Genomic DNA, 16,367 nt, shown 5'->3' on the forward strand with positions numbered 1-16,367 from the left:
CAAATGCAGAAGACAGGGAGAGCGTATCAGCGAACCATAAATAAAGTTTAAAGTAAAGAGACAAATATATTTTGTAATGAATGCTGGTTCTTGGAGGTGGATGATTAATTGTATGGATCAGAATAGAAAGGTATTGGGGAAGATAGATGTGAAGGGATCCGATTTAAGGCAGAGACATCAAGTTCCACAGCCTTGGTGGCAAGGCAAACTGAGAAAGAGAGAAGAAACCGCACACAGCATATGAAGGCAGCCATCCCAGCTGAATGGGGAGCAAATACAAATAAACTGGGCCCTTTCAGTGGTTAGGCCAGTGATCGAAAGGACAGAGAATGGGGTGCTACAAGGGCGAGGTCCTTGCAGCTATTGGAAAAAAGACCACCACAAACCCTCCTGTGGATGGATCAAAAAGATTATTCTGACATGGAATGTGAACTCTTGCCTGTAGTTGCCTTGCAGTGACCCTGTCCAGGGAGTAGCCACTGACAACCACTACTGATAGTTTAAACTATCAGAGGTTGAAGGGGGAAGGGGATGTGATCAAACCTCTGGAATGTTTCATTGCAGTCTAGTAGATAGCTAATTAAGGGTGTTAGTGTAGATGTAGGTACACATAGGTTAGTAAGTGGAGAAGGGATCTGAAGTGAAGGACATTTTCAATGCCCCACTTAATCAAATCCTCCTTAAAGTTTGGCTTTTCTGTCCAAGGGCAAAGAAAAGGGCATCTTAGGGAGCATTCTGGAGTTATGAGAATATAATAGATGTTATTTCAAACAAGAACGAGGCTTCAGTTCTGTAAATGTCAATAGGTTTAGCAAACTTGGAATTATCCTTCAGTTTCTTCAGTAATTACCAAGCAGTAAATTGAAGTTTTACTTCACAGACTGAGATAGTATGTGCAAGAGCCAAATGTTAAAACAATGGGATTGTGTTAATTGGTTTGCATCAAACCAGGCAAGATGGCTGTTATTTGCACCATTGTGACTTGGAGTGCGAGCTGGCAGACCAGATGGGTGTTGTCACTTAGCAAATCAAGCAGTCCCAGGTAGAGGCAATCAATAGTTCTTCTGTACTTACGGTATTTGTGTACTCAGAGACAGCCCTGACAACATTAATTTTGGGTGTCTCGCTCTCTGTTGTCAAAAAATTTTAGATTGTGTTAATTAGTTTCTCCCCAAAGGCATTTGGATCTTCAGAGGTGTCTTATCAATTACAATGTGCTTCCACTATGTATCTCAAAGGAATCATTTGTCAACCCAAAGTACTGAAATAAACAACGTCATTGTATCTATTATATTAAACTTGTATCGAATCACCTACTGTTACCTTTGATCTTAAGAGTATAAAAATGTGATCTACCTTTGGGTTTGCACACCTCTACCGAGAGAACCTCCATGAGAATGTCCGCTTGTTGTAAATAAAGACTTCTATATCACCAGCTTCAGTGTCTTTCTGGTGACTACGTTCACAGTCACAGCATTACGGATAAAAATGAAAAAGTACATGCTTAATACCAATATTTTGTGTTGAGAAAGTTTTCCTTGCGTTATATATCTACAGTGACAGACGGTTCTGAATGTTCAAGCACCTTTGTCCCAAAGTAACTCACAAAAATAGTCTAAAAGCTTCTGGGGGCAGAAAGCCCAGACGCCTAAAATTAAAGTTGTCAGGGCTCTCTCAGAGTACACAAATATGATAAGTACGCAAAAACTATTGATTGCCTTCACTAGGATTCCATTTCTATCCATAGCTGCTGCTTTATCCCTGAGTTCCTCCAGCACTCGTGTGTTGCTCCAGATATCCAGTTCCTGCAAGATTTCTTCTGTCTCTAGTAAGTTTGAAATCTGTGTCATGATACAGTGCTGTTGTTTGATATCCCCTCATAATGAATAGTCATTTCTGTTTTCTGCATCACAAACTTCTGCAGAATAAACCATTTGTGTTTGTTAAAATTAAAATATTCCATCCTGGCATTAATGTGTGATGTCTGCTGTCAGATATCTCTTTCTTGAATTTGGAACATATACTTGCTTTGTATCAGAGGTGGCTGTAAATGCCAGCTTTCCTCATTTGTTACCTTTCCCAGGAACTTGAAATAAATTGCTTGTTTTCTATATGTCATGTTGTTGTGAGGAACGAGCAAAATGCTTGAATAATGGACATCACACAGATTTGCTGTTGGAGCCTCATCTCTCCAAGTTCTGCTGGAAGAAGGTTACAAAAAGTTTCTTCCTGACAAGTAAATTACTCAGACATAAAAATTTCACCTGCAATAGTCATTCTTAGCTGGGTCTTGTCTTGACATTTCCATTCCTCCATTGCCTCAGGAATTATCATGGTTGAGAGAGTAGATAATCCTTTAATGTTTAATGCTATAGTGCTTAGAGAAATTGATCAAATTGGTGTAAACATCTCTGAGGATCTATGCAGGACCAAACATATTGATACGATTACAAAGAAGCAACAACAATGGCTATATTTCATTGGGAGTTTGAGGAAATATACTTATGTCACCAAAGACAGTCGCAAGTTTCTACAAGTGTACTGTGGGCAGCGTTCTAACTGGTTGCATCACCATCTGATATGGAGGGGCCACTGCACTGGATCAGAAAAAGCTGCAGGAATTGCAAACCGAGCTAGTTCCATCACGGGCAATAGCCTATGGACATCTTCAATAGGCAATGCCTCAAGGAGGTGGCATCCATCATTAAGGACCCACATTACCCAAGATATGTCCTCTTCTCATTGCTGACATCAAGGAAAAGTTACAGGAGCTTGAAGACACACACTCCATCTTCAGGAACAACTCCCTCCTCCCTGCCATCAGATTTCTGAATGGACAATGAACCTGTGTACGCTACATCAGTTTTATTTCATTCTCTTTTTGCACTACCTATTTAATTCAATTTTTTATCTATATGCTACTTACCTGTCAAATGATGCCAAACCCGGAGCCAACAAATAAGAGTAAAACCTCTGAAACTGAAGATACTAAACTCAGTCCAGATTTCCTAGATGCAGAAGAGACTTCAGATTCTGGAATCTGTAACAAAAAGTACAGTAGGTTCTGATTTATGAGTGTTGCTAGGACTCAAGGAATTGGTTTATAGGAAGAGGTTGGGAAGACTTAGACTTTATTCCTTGGAACATAAGAGTTCGGGGGTGATCTTTCAAAGGTGTATTAGGGCAAAGAAAAAGTGAGTGCAGACGGTATTTTGCCAAGGGAAAGAGCATCGAAAGTTAGAGGGTATAAGCTGAAGGTAAGAGGGGTAGTTTTAAAAGGGACCTGAGGGGTAACTTCTTCATGCGGAGGGTGAGGGGTATATGGAATGAGCTGCCTGAAAAAATAATTGAGTCAAGTGCAATAATAACATTTAAAGAACATTTGGATAACTATATAGATGGGAAATAAATAGAACAGGGGGTTCCCGACCTTTTTTTTGTACCATGGACACTTACTATTAACTGAGAGGACCCCAGGTTGGGAACTCATGATTTAGAAGAATATGTGTAAATGGGACTACCTTAGGCAAACAGCTCGGTCAGCACGGATGAGTTGGGCCAATGGATTGCTTCCGTTTGATATTACCCTATGACTATTATACAGAGTCTTGACTCAAAGCATCAAATATTGCAATGTTGCTTTCCTCCCACAGATGCTCCTCGACTCACTGAGTTCCTTCAGCAGCTTGTTTTTTGTTCCTCAGACAAGCTCAGCATTACTTGTGATATCTCAGTACCTTTAATTTCTGGAGCATTGTCCGTGACTTCAGGATATCAGGTTGTTCCCTGGAACTTCTGCACAGCTGGGGTGGCACGGTAGCATAGTGGTTAGCACAATGCTTTACAGTACCAGTGACCTGGGTTCAATTCCTGCTGCTGCCGGTAAGGAGTTTGCACATTCTCCCCCTGACTCTGTGTTTCCCTCGTGTGCTTCAGCTTCCTCCTACATCCCAAAGATGTACCAGTTGGGAAGTTAATTTGTCATTGAAAGTTCTAGCCTAAATTAAGCATAGAGGTGGTGTGGCTCAAAGGGGTGAAGGGCATATTCCGCACTGCATTTCACTAAATAAATAGAAAAAAAAGAGTGACACACTCAATGATTTAAAATGGGAAGGTTCATGAAATTCACCATGCAGTTCACAGCTCTCCTAAGATTCTAGCCCTCTCCTGTACATACAGGGTAATTTATAATGGCCAATTACCCTGCCTGTCTTTGGGATCTGGGAAGAAGCTGGAACACTGTGGGAAACCCATGCAGTCACCTGGAGGACATGCAGATTCCCTGTAGACCAAACCAAATGTCAGGATTGAAACCGGGTCACTGGGTCTGTTTGGTACCAGTGGCACCACTGTGCCATCTTGAGTTCTTTTGACAAAGAAACAAACAGGTAAGAGTTTGAAGTCCCGGATTTTATCATTTTTCAGGAAAAATGCTTGAGGTCAGAGCATGAGGCTAATTCAAAAATAAAAACGATGCAGCAATCGAAATTCAAAATTGAGCAAGGTAAAGGATTTATCTAATCCTCTGGTCAGGCAGGTAAACAGCAAATCATGAACTGGCTGCTGGAACAGAAGAAGAAAAATAAGAATGGACCAAAATGAGGGACAACTCAGTCATCTCCATCATGGATGGTCCCTACATGGCTGTGAAAGGAGGAGTGTTGAGGATGGGGCCAGTAACTTCATTCCATAAAAAACAGTGCTACAGAAATGCCAAAGACCTCATCCCAGGGAAATGAAGAATACACCAAATAGATGTGCTATACCTGCAAAAACGTGAATGACTGCCCAGGACACAAGGCTCTGGAAAACTGCTTCAGCAGCCTAGGCCCCAGTAGTGGTGATGAGCTTATGAAGAACAAGAAAATGTGGGATAGTCAATTGGAACCAATAACTGGCAAAATAAAACTATAAAAACAGTGATAATCCATACAGAGGGATTGATCACCAACAGAGCAGATACATTCACAGAACAGAGAAAGAGAGAGGAGGTGGATCTCACAGTATGACAGAAGACCTAATACAGTGAAACCAACAAAAGAGGATCGATCAGTCAGGTGCAAAATTCATATGAGAACTAGGCATCTGTGAGAAAAAGAATTAAGATGGGTAAGAAGAGAGGATGAGATTGTAACTGCAGTTTGCATAGAAGTTTGCCTAAACCCTCAAAAAGGAGGTGAATATTAAAAGAGTACTAGGTAGAGTGATGGATCAATGAGAGAACAGAAAGAACATGTACAGTAGGCACAGATACAGTGGGTATGCCTGCAATATCTCATACAGTTTTGAATCTTTACTAAGGAAGAAAATGCTGCAAAGTACCAGCAGAAGGTGAAGTGGTGGAGACAATCAGTGAGGTGAATTTTGATATCAGGAAGGCTAGTTAAGCTTGAAAGTTAACAAGTCTCCAATCTAGATGATATGCTTTTCAGGTTGTCAGAGAGATAGAGATTGTGGAAGGGCTTCCCACAATTACCCAATCCTGTCCAGGTACAAGGAGAAGGGAAAATGTGAAACATTTGTTCAAATATCAGCGTAAGGACAGGCAGGCAATCTTACCCTTCAGCATGGGGAAAGTTTAAGTAAATCATAGATAAATAGAAAAAAGAATTTGGACTTGAAGGTGTTTGAGTGTTAATCATAGAGAACCAGAACAGACATTAGAGGTAAATTGACTATTTTGATCTTATTCTTGATATGCTGACAGAGAATGTTGCTGAAGAGAATGAAGAAATTGTCATCTAATTGCAGAAGTTTAGAGCCCTTTTGAAAAGGTCCTACAATTATTCTGGATAGCACAATTGAGGTCTAAAAAATAAGAGTCAGTTGCTGAAAACATTTTCTTTGGGTCAGTTTTGGAACCATCGCTTTTTGCGTTTGAGTTCAGGGCATAGATGAGAGCAAAGACATTTTGAAGCTCCTAGACAGCATACATGGAAGCAGGCTAAAGAGTGAGGAGGAAGTTACAAGAGGACACAACTACCCTGAGAGATAAAATTTGATGAGAAGAATCGATATCCATCAGGGGTCCTGATGCAGAGTTCTGAGCTGAAATGTTGGCAAAGATCCATACCCCTGACACATGCTGCTCAACTTGCTGAGTTTCTCTAGCAGGTTGTTTGTAATACTTTATCAGGTTTGGTGATTTACTAACAAAAACACCCAGTGACCAGGGCTCCAATTCTCCCACTTTAGATGACTCACTCTTTCTTTCTGTTTGTATCAGAAATGGACATTTTTGTCTGGTGTTTCTTTTGTTTATTTTTTATATAAAGGTAGGACTGCTGTGCCAACAATGAGCAATGCATTAGCTAAACAAAGGAGCTTAATCTGTTCTTCACAGCCCCCACATTAATTCACTGGTCTCAACAAATCTGAGATATTCCCTTTATTTTACAATTTATTACATATCTCCCTCACTCTCCATCCTCCTCATCTTCTCTCCTATCTGAAACTCAACTGTTTCTCTCTTACCCCATTCTGTTTCAGGGTGACAGACCTGAAACTTTAATTACTGAAGGTGTCTAACCTGCTGCGTGTATCCAGTATTTTAATATAGAGATGGAACAGTGCAGCACAGAAGAACAGGTCCTTTGGGTCCTGATGTCTGTGTCAACTATGACACCAAATTAAACAATGATTTTCTGTTTATATTTTATCTGCTTTGTTATCCTCTTACTCTTTATGTCTTGATAGTGTATCCTTAATGTTATCTGGCAATATTTTCTCTTTTGCATTACCAGTGTCTCCTTAATTTCTTTCCAATCTTGTCCCTACAATTCCCATCCAACAGCAGGCTGACATAACTTTCCATCTTACACAACAGAACCTTTTGTTCTGTGACATCTTAGTGGCTCAAATCTGGAATCCAACTTTTTTTTTACAACAGATGAAACTAACTGATTTTGTCCTGAATCTTCTCTGCCAACTCCTTGAGTGCCTCCCACTGCTTGAATAAGGATTTATTTCCAAGTAATCGAAACAAAAAACTGCTGATTCTGGAAATTTGAAACAGAAAGAGAAATCGGTCAGGCATCATCTGTGTAGGGAGAAAGAGAGTTTGTGTTTCAGGTCAATATGCTTTCTGACCTGAAGTTTCAATTCTAATTTCTTCCCTCCACAGATGTTGTCTGACTTATTGAGTGCTTCCAGCATTGTGCCAGGAAATCCCAGTAGGTTTACTTGACCCGAAACTTTCACTCCATTTGTCTTCCCACACAGGCTACCTGACCTGATGAGTGTTTCCATCATTTTCTGTTTGTGTTTTGAATTTCAGCACCTTGAGGTATTTTATTTTCTATTTTTATTCAATCCAAATAACTATTTTAAATTTTAGTAAATCAAATCAAATACATAGTAACGTTCTAGAAATATAGAAACATAGAAAACTTACAGCACAATACAGGCCCTTTGGTCCACAAAGTTGTGCCGAACATGTCCCTACCATAGAAATTACTAGGCTTCCCATCACCCTCTATTTTTCTAAGCTCCATGTACCTATCCAAAAGTCTCTTAAAAGACCCTATCGTATCCTCCTCCACCACCGTTGCCGGCAGCCCATTCCACGCACTCACCACTCGCTGCATAAAAAACTTACCCCTGACACCTCCTCTGTACCTACTCCCCAGCACCTTAAGCGTCTTGTGCAACCATTTCAGCCCTGGGAAAAAGCCTCTGACTATCTACACAATCAATGCCTCTCATCATCTCATACACCTCTCATCCTCAGTTGCTCCAAGGAGAAAAGGCCAAGTTCACTCAACCTGCTTTCATAAGGCATGCTCCCCAATCCAGGCAACATCCTTGTAAATCTCCTCTGCACCCTTTCTATTGCTTCCACATCCTTCCTGTAGTGAGGCGACCAGAACTGAGCATACTATTCCAAGTGCGGTCTGATCATCGTCCTATATAGCTGTAACATTACCTCTCGGCTCCGAAATTCAATTCCACTATTAATGAAGGCCAATACACCGTATGCCTTCTTATCAACAGAGTCAACCTGCGCAGCAGCTTTGTGTGTCCTATGGACTCAGACCCCAACATCCCTCTGATCCTCCACACTGCCAAGAGCCTTACCATTAATACTATATTCTGCCATTATATTTGACCTACCAAAATGATCCACTTCACACTTATATAGGTTGCACACCATCTGCCACTTCTCAGCCCATTTTCCATCCTATCACTGACCAGCTGCAACCTCTGACCCTCCACATTATCCACAACACCTCCAACCTTTGTGTCATCAGCAAACTTACTAACCCATCCCTCCACTTCCTCATCTAGGTCACTTATAAAAATCATGAAGAGTTAGGGTCCTAGAGCAGATCCCTGAGGCACACCACTGGTCACCGACCTCCATGCAGAATATGACCCATCTACAACCACTCTTTGCCTTCTGTGAGCAAGCCAGTTCTGGATCCACAAACCAATGTCCCCTTGGATCCCATGCCTCCTTACTTTCTCAAAAAGCCTTGCATGGGGTACCTTATCAAATGCCTTGCTGAAAACCATATACACTACATCTACTGCTCTTCCTTCATCAATGTGTTTAGTCACATCCTAAAAAAATTCAATCAGGCTCGTAAGGCACGACCTGCCCTTGACAAAGCCATGCTGACTATTCCTAATCATATTATACCATAAGACCATAAGACCGTAAGACAAAGGAGCAGAAGTCAGCCATTTGGCCCATTGAGTCTGCTCCACCATCTTATCATGAGCTAATCCATTCTCCGATTTAGTCCCACTCCCCTGCCTTCTCACCATAACCTTTGACGCCCTGGCTACTCAGATACCTATCAATCTCTGCCTTAAATACACCCAATGACTTGGCCTCCACTGTTGCCCGTGGCAACAAATTCCATAGATTCACCAACCTCTGGCTAAAAAAATTTCTTCACATCTCTGTTCTGAATGGGCACCCTTCAATCCTTAAGTCATGCCCTCTCATACTAGACTCCCCCATCATGGGAAACAACTTTGCCACATCCACTCTGTCCATGCCTTTCAACATTCGAAATGTTTCTATGAGGTCCCCCCCTCATTCTTCTAAACTCCAAGGAATACAGTCTAAGAGCAGACAAATGTTCCTCATATGTTAACCCTCTCATTCCCAGAATCATTCTAGTGAATCTTCTCTGTACCCTCTCCAACGTCAGCACATCCTTTCTTAAATAGGGAGCCCAAAACTGCCCACTGTACTTCAAGTGAGGTCTTACCAGCGCCTTGTAGAGCTTCAACATCGCATCCCTGCTCCTATACTTTACTTCTCTAGATATGAATGCCAACATTGCATTCGCCTTCTTCAGCACCAACTCAACCTGGAGGTTAACCTTAAGGGTATCCTGCACGAGGACTCCCAAGTCCCATTGCATCTCAGAACTTTGAATTCTCTCCCCATTTAAATAATAGTCTGCCTGTTTATTTCTTCTGCCAAAGTGCATAACCATACACTTTCCAACATTGTATTTCATTTGCCGCTTCTTTGCCCATTCTTCCAATCTATCCAAGTCTCTCTGCAGACTCTCTGTTTCCTCAGCACAACTGCCCCCCCCCACCTATCTTTGGATCATCAGCAAACTTAACCACAAAGCCATCTATTCCATAAACCAATTCATTGATGTACAATGTAAAAAGAAGCGGCCCCAACATGGACCCCTGTGGAACACCACTGGTAACCAGCAGCCAACCAGAATAGGATCCCTTTATTCCCACTCTCTGTTTCCTGCCAATCAGCCAATGCCCTATCCACGTATGTAACTTTCCCGTAATTCCATGGGCCCTTATCTTGTTAAACAGCCTCATGTGTGGCACCTTGTCAAAGGTCTTCTGAAAATCCAAATATACAACATCCACTACATCTCCCTTGTCTAGCCTACTTGTAATTTCCTCAAAAAATTGTAATAGGTTTGTCAGGCAGGATTTTCCTTTAAGGAAACCATGCTGAGTTCTGCCTATCTTGTCATATACCTCTCTCTTGACAATTGACTCCAACAACTTCCCAACCACCAATGTCAAGCTAACAGGTCTATAATTTCCTTTTTGCTTCCTTGCCCCCTTCTTAAACAGTGGAGTGACATTTGCAATCTTCCAGTCCTCCGGAACCATGCCAGAATCTATCGACTTTTGAAAGATCATTGCTAATGCCTCCGCAATCTCCACAGCTACTTCCTTCAGAACACGAGGGTGCATTCCATCTGGTCCGGGCAATTTATCTACCCTCAGACTATTCATCTTCTCTGTCGTAATTGTGGCTGCGCACACTTCTCTTCCCTGCCACCATTGAGTGTCTGGAATACTGCCGATGTCTTCCTTCCTGATGCAATATACTCATTCAGTTCCTTCACCATCTCCTTATCTCCCATTACAACTTCTCCAGCATCATTTTCTATTGGTCCTATATCTACTCTCACCTGTCTTTTACTCTTTATATACTTGAAAAAGCTTTTAGTATCCGCTTTGATATTATTTGCTCCAAAATACCTCTCCAAAATGTTCATAAATCCTGCCTCTCAGGATCTTCTCCATCAACTTACCAACCACTGAAGTAAGACTCACTGGTCTATAATTTCCTGGGCTATCTCTACTCCCTTTCTTTCTTTCTTTCTTTCTTTTTCAATCTTTTTTATTGAGTTTCAAATTGATAAACATAACAATGATAATGATACAAAGAGATGGGGATTACATTAATAATGGTTAACGTATACAGACACAGACTCTGAGTAGCATATTTAATCTAAACCTCCCAATCTCTTAATAACTGAACATGAAAAAGCTTCAAAAAGAAGTTTTTACCCCCTACACTAAAACAAAACAAAGACTGGGCTGCCATATTTCATTGGTTAAGATCATTATTTGTCATTAACTCCGCTCCTCTACACACAAACAAAAAGTTATTAAAAAGGATTCGGAAAAGGTCAGCTTACATCATATGAAAATGTTGAATAAATGGCCTCCATGTTTCTTCAAATTTAACCGAAAGATCATTGGTACCACTCCTAATTTTTTCCAAGTTCAAACATGTTATAGTTTGGGCAAACCATTGAAATGTAGTAGGGGGATTAGAATCTTTCCATTTAAATAAAGTGGATCTTCTGGATATTAATGTAACAAATGCAATCAAACGACAAGCTGAAGGGGATAAATGACTAAAGTCTATCATTGGTAGTCCAAAAATTACAGTAATAGGATAAGGTTGTAAATCAATACGCAAAACTACTGAAATGATATCAGAAATGTCTTTCCAATATTTTTCAAAAAGAGGGCAAGACCAGAACATGTGTGCCAAGGAGCTACCTCAGAATTACATCTGTCACGGACAGAATTTATATGACCATAAAAATGAGCTAGCTTATCCTTAGACATACGGGCCCTATGAACCACCTTAAATTGTATCAAAGTGTGTTTAGAACACATTGAAGAAGTATTAATTAGTTGGAGAATTTTCTCCCATTTCTCTATGGGTAAAGATACCTGAAATACTCTTTCCTATTTATTCTTAATTTTATCAGGCATACCTAAATGTATTTTCAGAATTAAATCATAAACAATTGCTATTAAACTCTTCAGACAGGGGTTTAAACCTAAAATATTTTCTGTAATTTCAGTTTGATGTGATATCAGAAAAGTAGGTAAAATAGCCTTCAAAAAGTTTGTAATCCGTAAATATCTGAAAAAATGTGATCTAGGCAAATTATATTTATTAGACAACCGTTCAAAGGACATGAGATAATTATCAATGAATAAATTATGAAAACATATTATTCCCTTTGTTTTCCATAAAAAAAAGCTTGGTCAGTTCTGGATGGTTAGAAGAAAAAATTGGATATAATAGGACTTGATAGGATAAATTTATTCAATCCAAAAAATTTACGAAATCGAAACCATATTCGTATTGTATTTTTAATTATTGAATTAATCGTTTGTTTTTTCAGTTTAGTAAGTGTAAAGGGAAGTGAACCCCTAAAAGAGAAGCCAACGGGAAACCCTGTACAGACTCACACTCGAGGTTCACCCATTGTGGACATTGAGTTTCATCCAAATCTTGTGTCCAGATCGTTAGGTATTGAATATTAATTGCGGAATCATAGAATCTAAAGTTCGGCAATGCCAAGCCACCATCCTTTTTTGATTTCTGTAAATATTTTTTACTTAATCTAGGATTTTTATTCTGCCATATATATGAAGAAATTTTAGAATCAGTAATATCAAAAAAGGAATTAGAGATGAAGATTGGTACCAACTGAAATAGATACAGAAATTTAGGTAAAATAATCATCCTAATAGCATTGATTTGACCAATCAATGATAAGGACAATGGGGACCGTTTAGTAAGCAGTTGTTTAACATGATCAATTAAGTGTAAAATGTTAACATAAAATAGATCCTTATGCTTCTTAGTAATTTTAACACCCAAATAAGTAAAATAATCAGTAACCAGTCTAAATGGTGACTGTCTATAGATTGGAACTTGCATATTTAATGCTTAAAAGCTCACTCTTATTAAGATTCAATTTATAACCAGAAAAACTACTAAAATGAGCAAGTAGTAATATTACTGCAGGGATGGATTTCTCTGGATTAGAGATATATAGTCATCATCTGCATATAATGATACCTTATGCGTCTCATTCCCACGAATAATGCCAAATATATTGGGTGAATCACGAAGAGCGATTTCCAAGAGCTCCAAGGCAATATCAAATAATAAAGGGCTTAAAGGACAGCCCTGTCTAGTACCTCGAAAAAGCCTAAAAAAGGGGATCTCTGATTATTAGTAAGTACAGAAGCCAAAGCTATATGATATATCAATTTAATCCAAGATATGAATTTTGGGCTAAAATTAAATTTCTCAAGGATGTTAAATAAATATTCCCATTCAACTCTATCAAACGCCTTCTTGGCGTCAAGTGAAATAACACATTCTGGAGTTTTAGATGAAGAAGTATATTCAATGTTTATCAACCTCCTAACATTAAAATACGGAGAGTGATTTTTCATAAATCCTGTCTGGTCATCAGAAACAATTTGTGGCAACACATTTTCCAATCTAATTGCTAATATTTTGGAAAAAAATTTGGAGTCCACATTTAACACAGATATAGGTCTATATGATGCACATTGGGGCCTATATCTTTTTTAGATTATGGTAATTTACCTACAAATAAGGCATCCTTAAAATTTCTACATAACCAAGGAGAAAGTAGACTTGAAAAAGATTTTAAAAATTCTATTGTATACCCATCCAGGCCGGGTGCTTTACCAGAATTCATCAAAGAAATTGCTTTCTTTATTTCTTCTTCCGTAATGGGTGCATCTAATGTTAAACATTCATTAAGTGGTAATTAATTTCAGAATATTCAATTTTCTTAGAAATTCATGCATTATGGTAGAATCGTCAGGAAATTCTGATTGGTATAAAGAGATTTATTAATTTCATCGTGATCAACTGTCAAAGAACCAACTCGTTTATGAACTTTAATAATCTGACATTTAGCTGAAACAGCTTTCAATTGGTTGGCCAGTAATTTACCTGATTTATTGACTCTTAGTTTTAAGTAATTGATTTTCAACTGGGGATGTTAATAACAAACTGTGTTGCATCTGAAGTTCAACTCTCTTTTTGTAAAGCTCCAAATTAGAAGCAGCAAATTATTTTTTATCACTTTATTTAATCTTATCAACCAATGTACATATTTCATTATTAATATATTTTTTCAATCCTGCAGAATGTGAAATAATTTGCCCACGGATATTTACTTGAAAAATGTCCCATAATATCCCACTGGAAATGTCTTTGGTAAAATTAGTTGAGAAGAAAAAGGCAATCTGTTCTTTAATAAATTTAACAAAATTTAAGTCCTGAAGCAGAGTAGAATTGAACTTGCCATTGTCTAGCACTGCAATTTACGTCAGTTAATTTGATTGATGGTTTCAGGGGTGCATGATCAGTGATGGCAATTGCATCATACTCACAGGCAGTAACAAATGAAACTAATCTAGAGTCAATAAAAAAGTAATCAATTCTAGAGTAATTATGATTATACATGAGAAAAGAATGAGAATTCTTTATCATTAGAATATGAAAACCTCCAAACTTCAAAAATTCTGGAATCAACTAAAAAGGAATTAATAAAAATAGTGGATTTGTTTGGAAGTACCTGATTGGACGCAGACCTGTCCATCGAGGGATTTAGGCAACAGTTAAAATCTCCGCCCATTATCAACGTATATTCATTTAAATTAGGAAGAGATACAAATAAATGCTTAAAGAATTCAGGATAATCAGTATTTGGTGCATAGATATTAACCATAGCAACTTTTTAGTTATAAAATAAACCAGTAATTAACAGAAATCTACCATTCAGGTCTGAAATTGTTTCATAGTGAACAAATGAAATCGAAGAATCTATAAAAATAGAGACCCCTTGCACCTTAGCCTGTGAATTGGAATGAAATCTTTATTCTTTCCAAACCTAAAAAAAGGCTGATTATCCTCCTTCCTTACAGGAGTTTCCTGGGCAAAGATAATCTGAGCATTCAATCTATGAAAAGCTTTCCGACAGGCAATTCGAATTAAATGCCCCTTGCTATGCACATAGTGGAATCGGAGTATGACAGGTTGAGGTTTCAGTTCTTCAGAGGGTTTTGCTCTTAAAGCCCAGTGTAGGATAAGATAAAGATCAAGTATAGGGGAAGTAGAAAAAAACTTCAGAGCCGAACACATCTGTTAAAAATTGAGTAAAAAATTTAGTAAGGTCAGCACTCTCAACGTCTTCACGGAGTCCTATTATTCGCAAATTCTGTCTACGACTGCGATTTTACAGGTTGATAATCTTAGCTTTATGTTGTCCCAGTGTTTGAGTGGTCGAAGTTAATTTCTTTTCCAACAAATCTAGCTTGCTGTCTACCAGCTTCATCGAGTTTCTGAAATTTGTTGTTGTTGTTTTTCACACTCCCACTTAAGTGCTCCCAGTCTACTTACGGTCTCCTTTAACAATACTTCCAAATTAGAAAATCCTGTATCGAATTTATCATCCAGGAGCTTCGACATATCCCCCAAAGTGAGTTGAGGCTTAGGCTGCTGAGAGTCACCTTCTCTCCTCCCATTTCCATTACCGGCTTCCTTGCCTTCGGCTAATGCCTTTTTCTCTCTGGTACTTATTTCCAGCGATTAAACATCTAAGTTCAAGCATATAGAAGTGTTATAAACACTTTAATATAGATGGTAAAAAGGTGGTAAAAAGATTGAAAAATGAATGGAGCAAAGCCAAATTGCAACTTACTCCATCTAGTGCCCCAAGAGAATCCCTGTACTCCCTTCCTTGAATAAAGGAACAACATCCACAATCCTCCAATCCTCTGGAACCTCTCCTGTCCCCACAGATGATGCAAAGATCATCAACAGAGGCTTAGCAATCTCCTCCCTCGCCTCACACAGTAGCCTAGGGTACATCTCAACCAGTCCCGGTGACTTATCCAACTTGATGCTTTCCAAAAGCTCCAGCACATCCTCTTTCTTAATATCTACATGCTCAAGCTTTTCAGTCTGCTGCAAGTCATCCCTACAATCACCAAGATTCTTTTCCATAGTGAATACTGAAGTAAAATATTCATTAAGTACCTCTGCAATTTCCTCTGGTTCCATACACACTTTCCCACTGTCACACTTGATAGGTCCTATTTTTTCACGTCTTATCCTCTTGCTCTTCACATACTTGTAGAATGTCTTGGGGTTTTCCTTAATCCTGCCCGCCAAGGCCTTCTCATGGCCCCTTCTGGCTCTCCTAATTTCTTTCTTGAGCTCCTTCCTGTTAGCCTTATAATCTTCTAGATCTCTAACATTACCTAGCTCTCTGAACCTTTTGTAAGCTTTTCTCTACCTCTTGACTAGATTTATTACAGCCTTTGTATCCCCTAGTTCCTGTACCCTACCATAACTTCCCTGTCTCATTGGAACGTACCTGTGCAGAACTCCACACAAATATTCCCTGAACATTTGCCACATTTCTTCTGTACTTTTCCCTGAGAACATCTGTTCCCAATTTAAGCTTCCAAGTTCCTGCCTGATAGCCTCATAATTCCCCCTACTCCAATTAAATGCTTTTCTAACTTGTCTGTTCCTATCTCTCTCCAATGTTATTTTAAAGGAGATAGAATTATGATCACTATCTCCAAAATGTTCTCCCACTGAGATATCTGACACCTGACCAGGTTCTGTTTCCCTATCTGCTCCACGATATCCCTGTTACTATTGGGCGACCTATAAAAACACCCAGTAAAGTTCTTGACCCCTTCCTGTTCCTAACCTCCACACACAGAGACTCCGTAGATAATTCCTCCATGACATCCACCTTTTCTGCAGC

Source organism: Mobula birostris, chromosome 27, assembly GCF_030028105.1.
Source record: "Mobula birostris isolate sMobBir1 chromosome 27, sMobBir1.hap1, whole genome shotgun sequence".
NCBI classification, from domain to species: Eukaryota; Metazoa; Chordata; class Chondrichthyes; order Myliobatiformes; family Myliobatidae; genus Mobula; species Mobula birostris.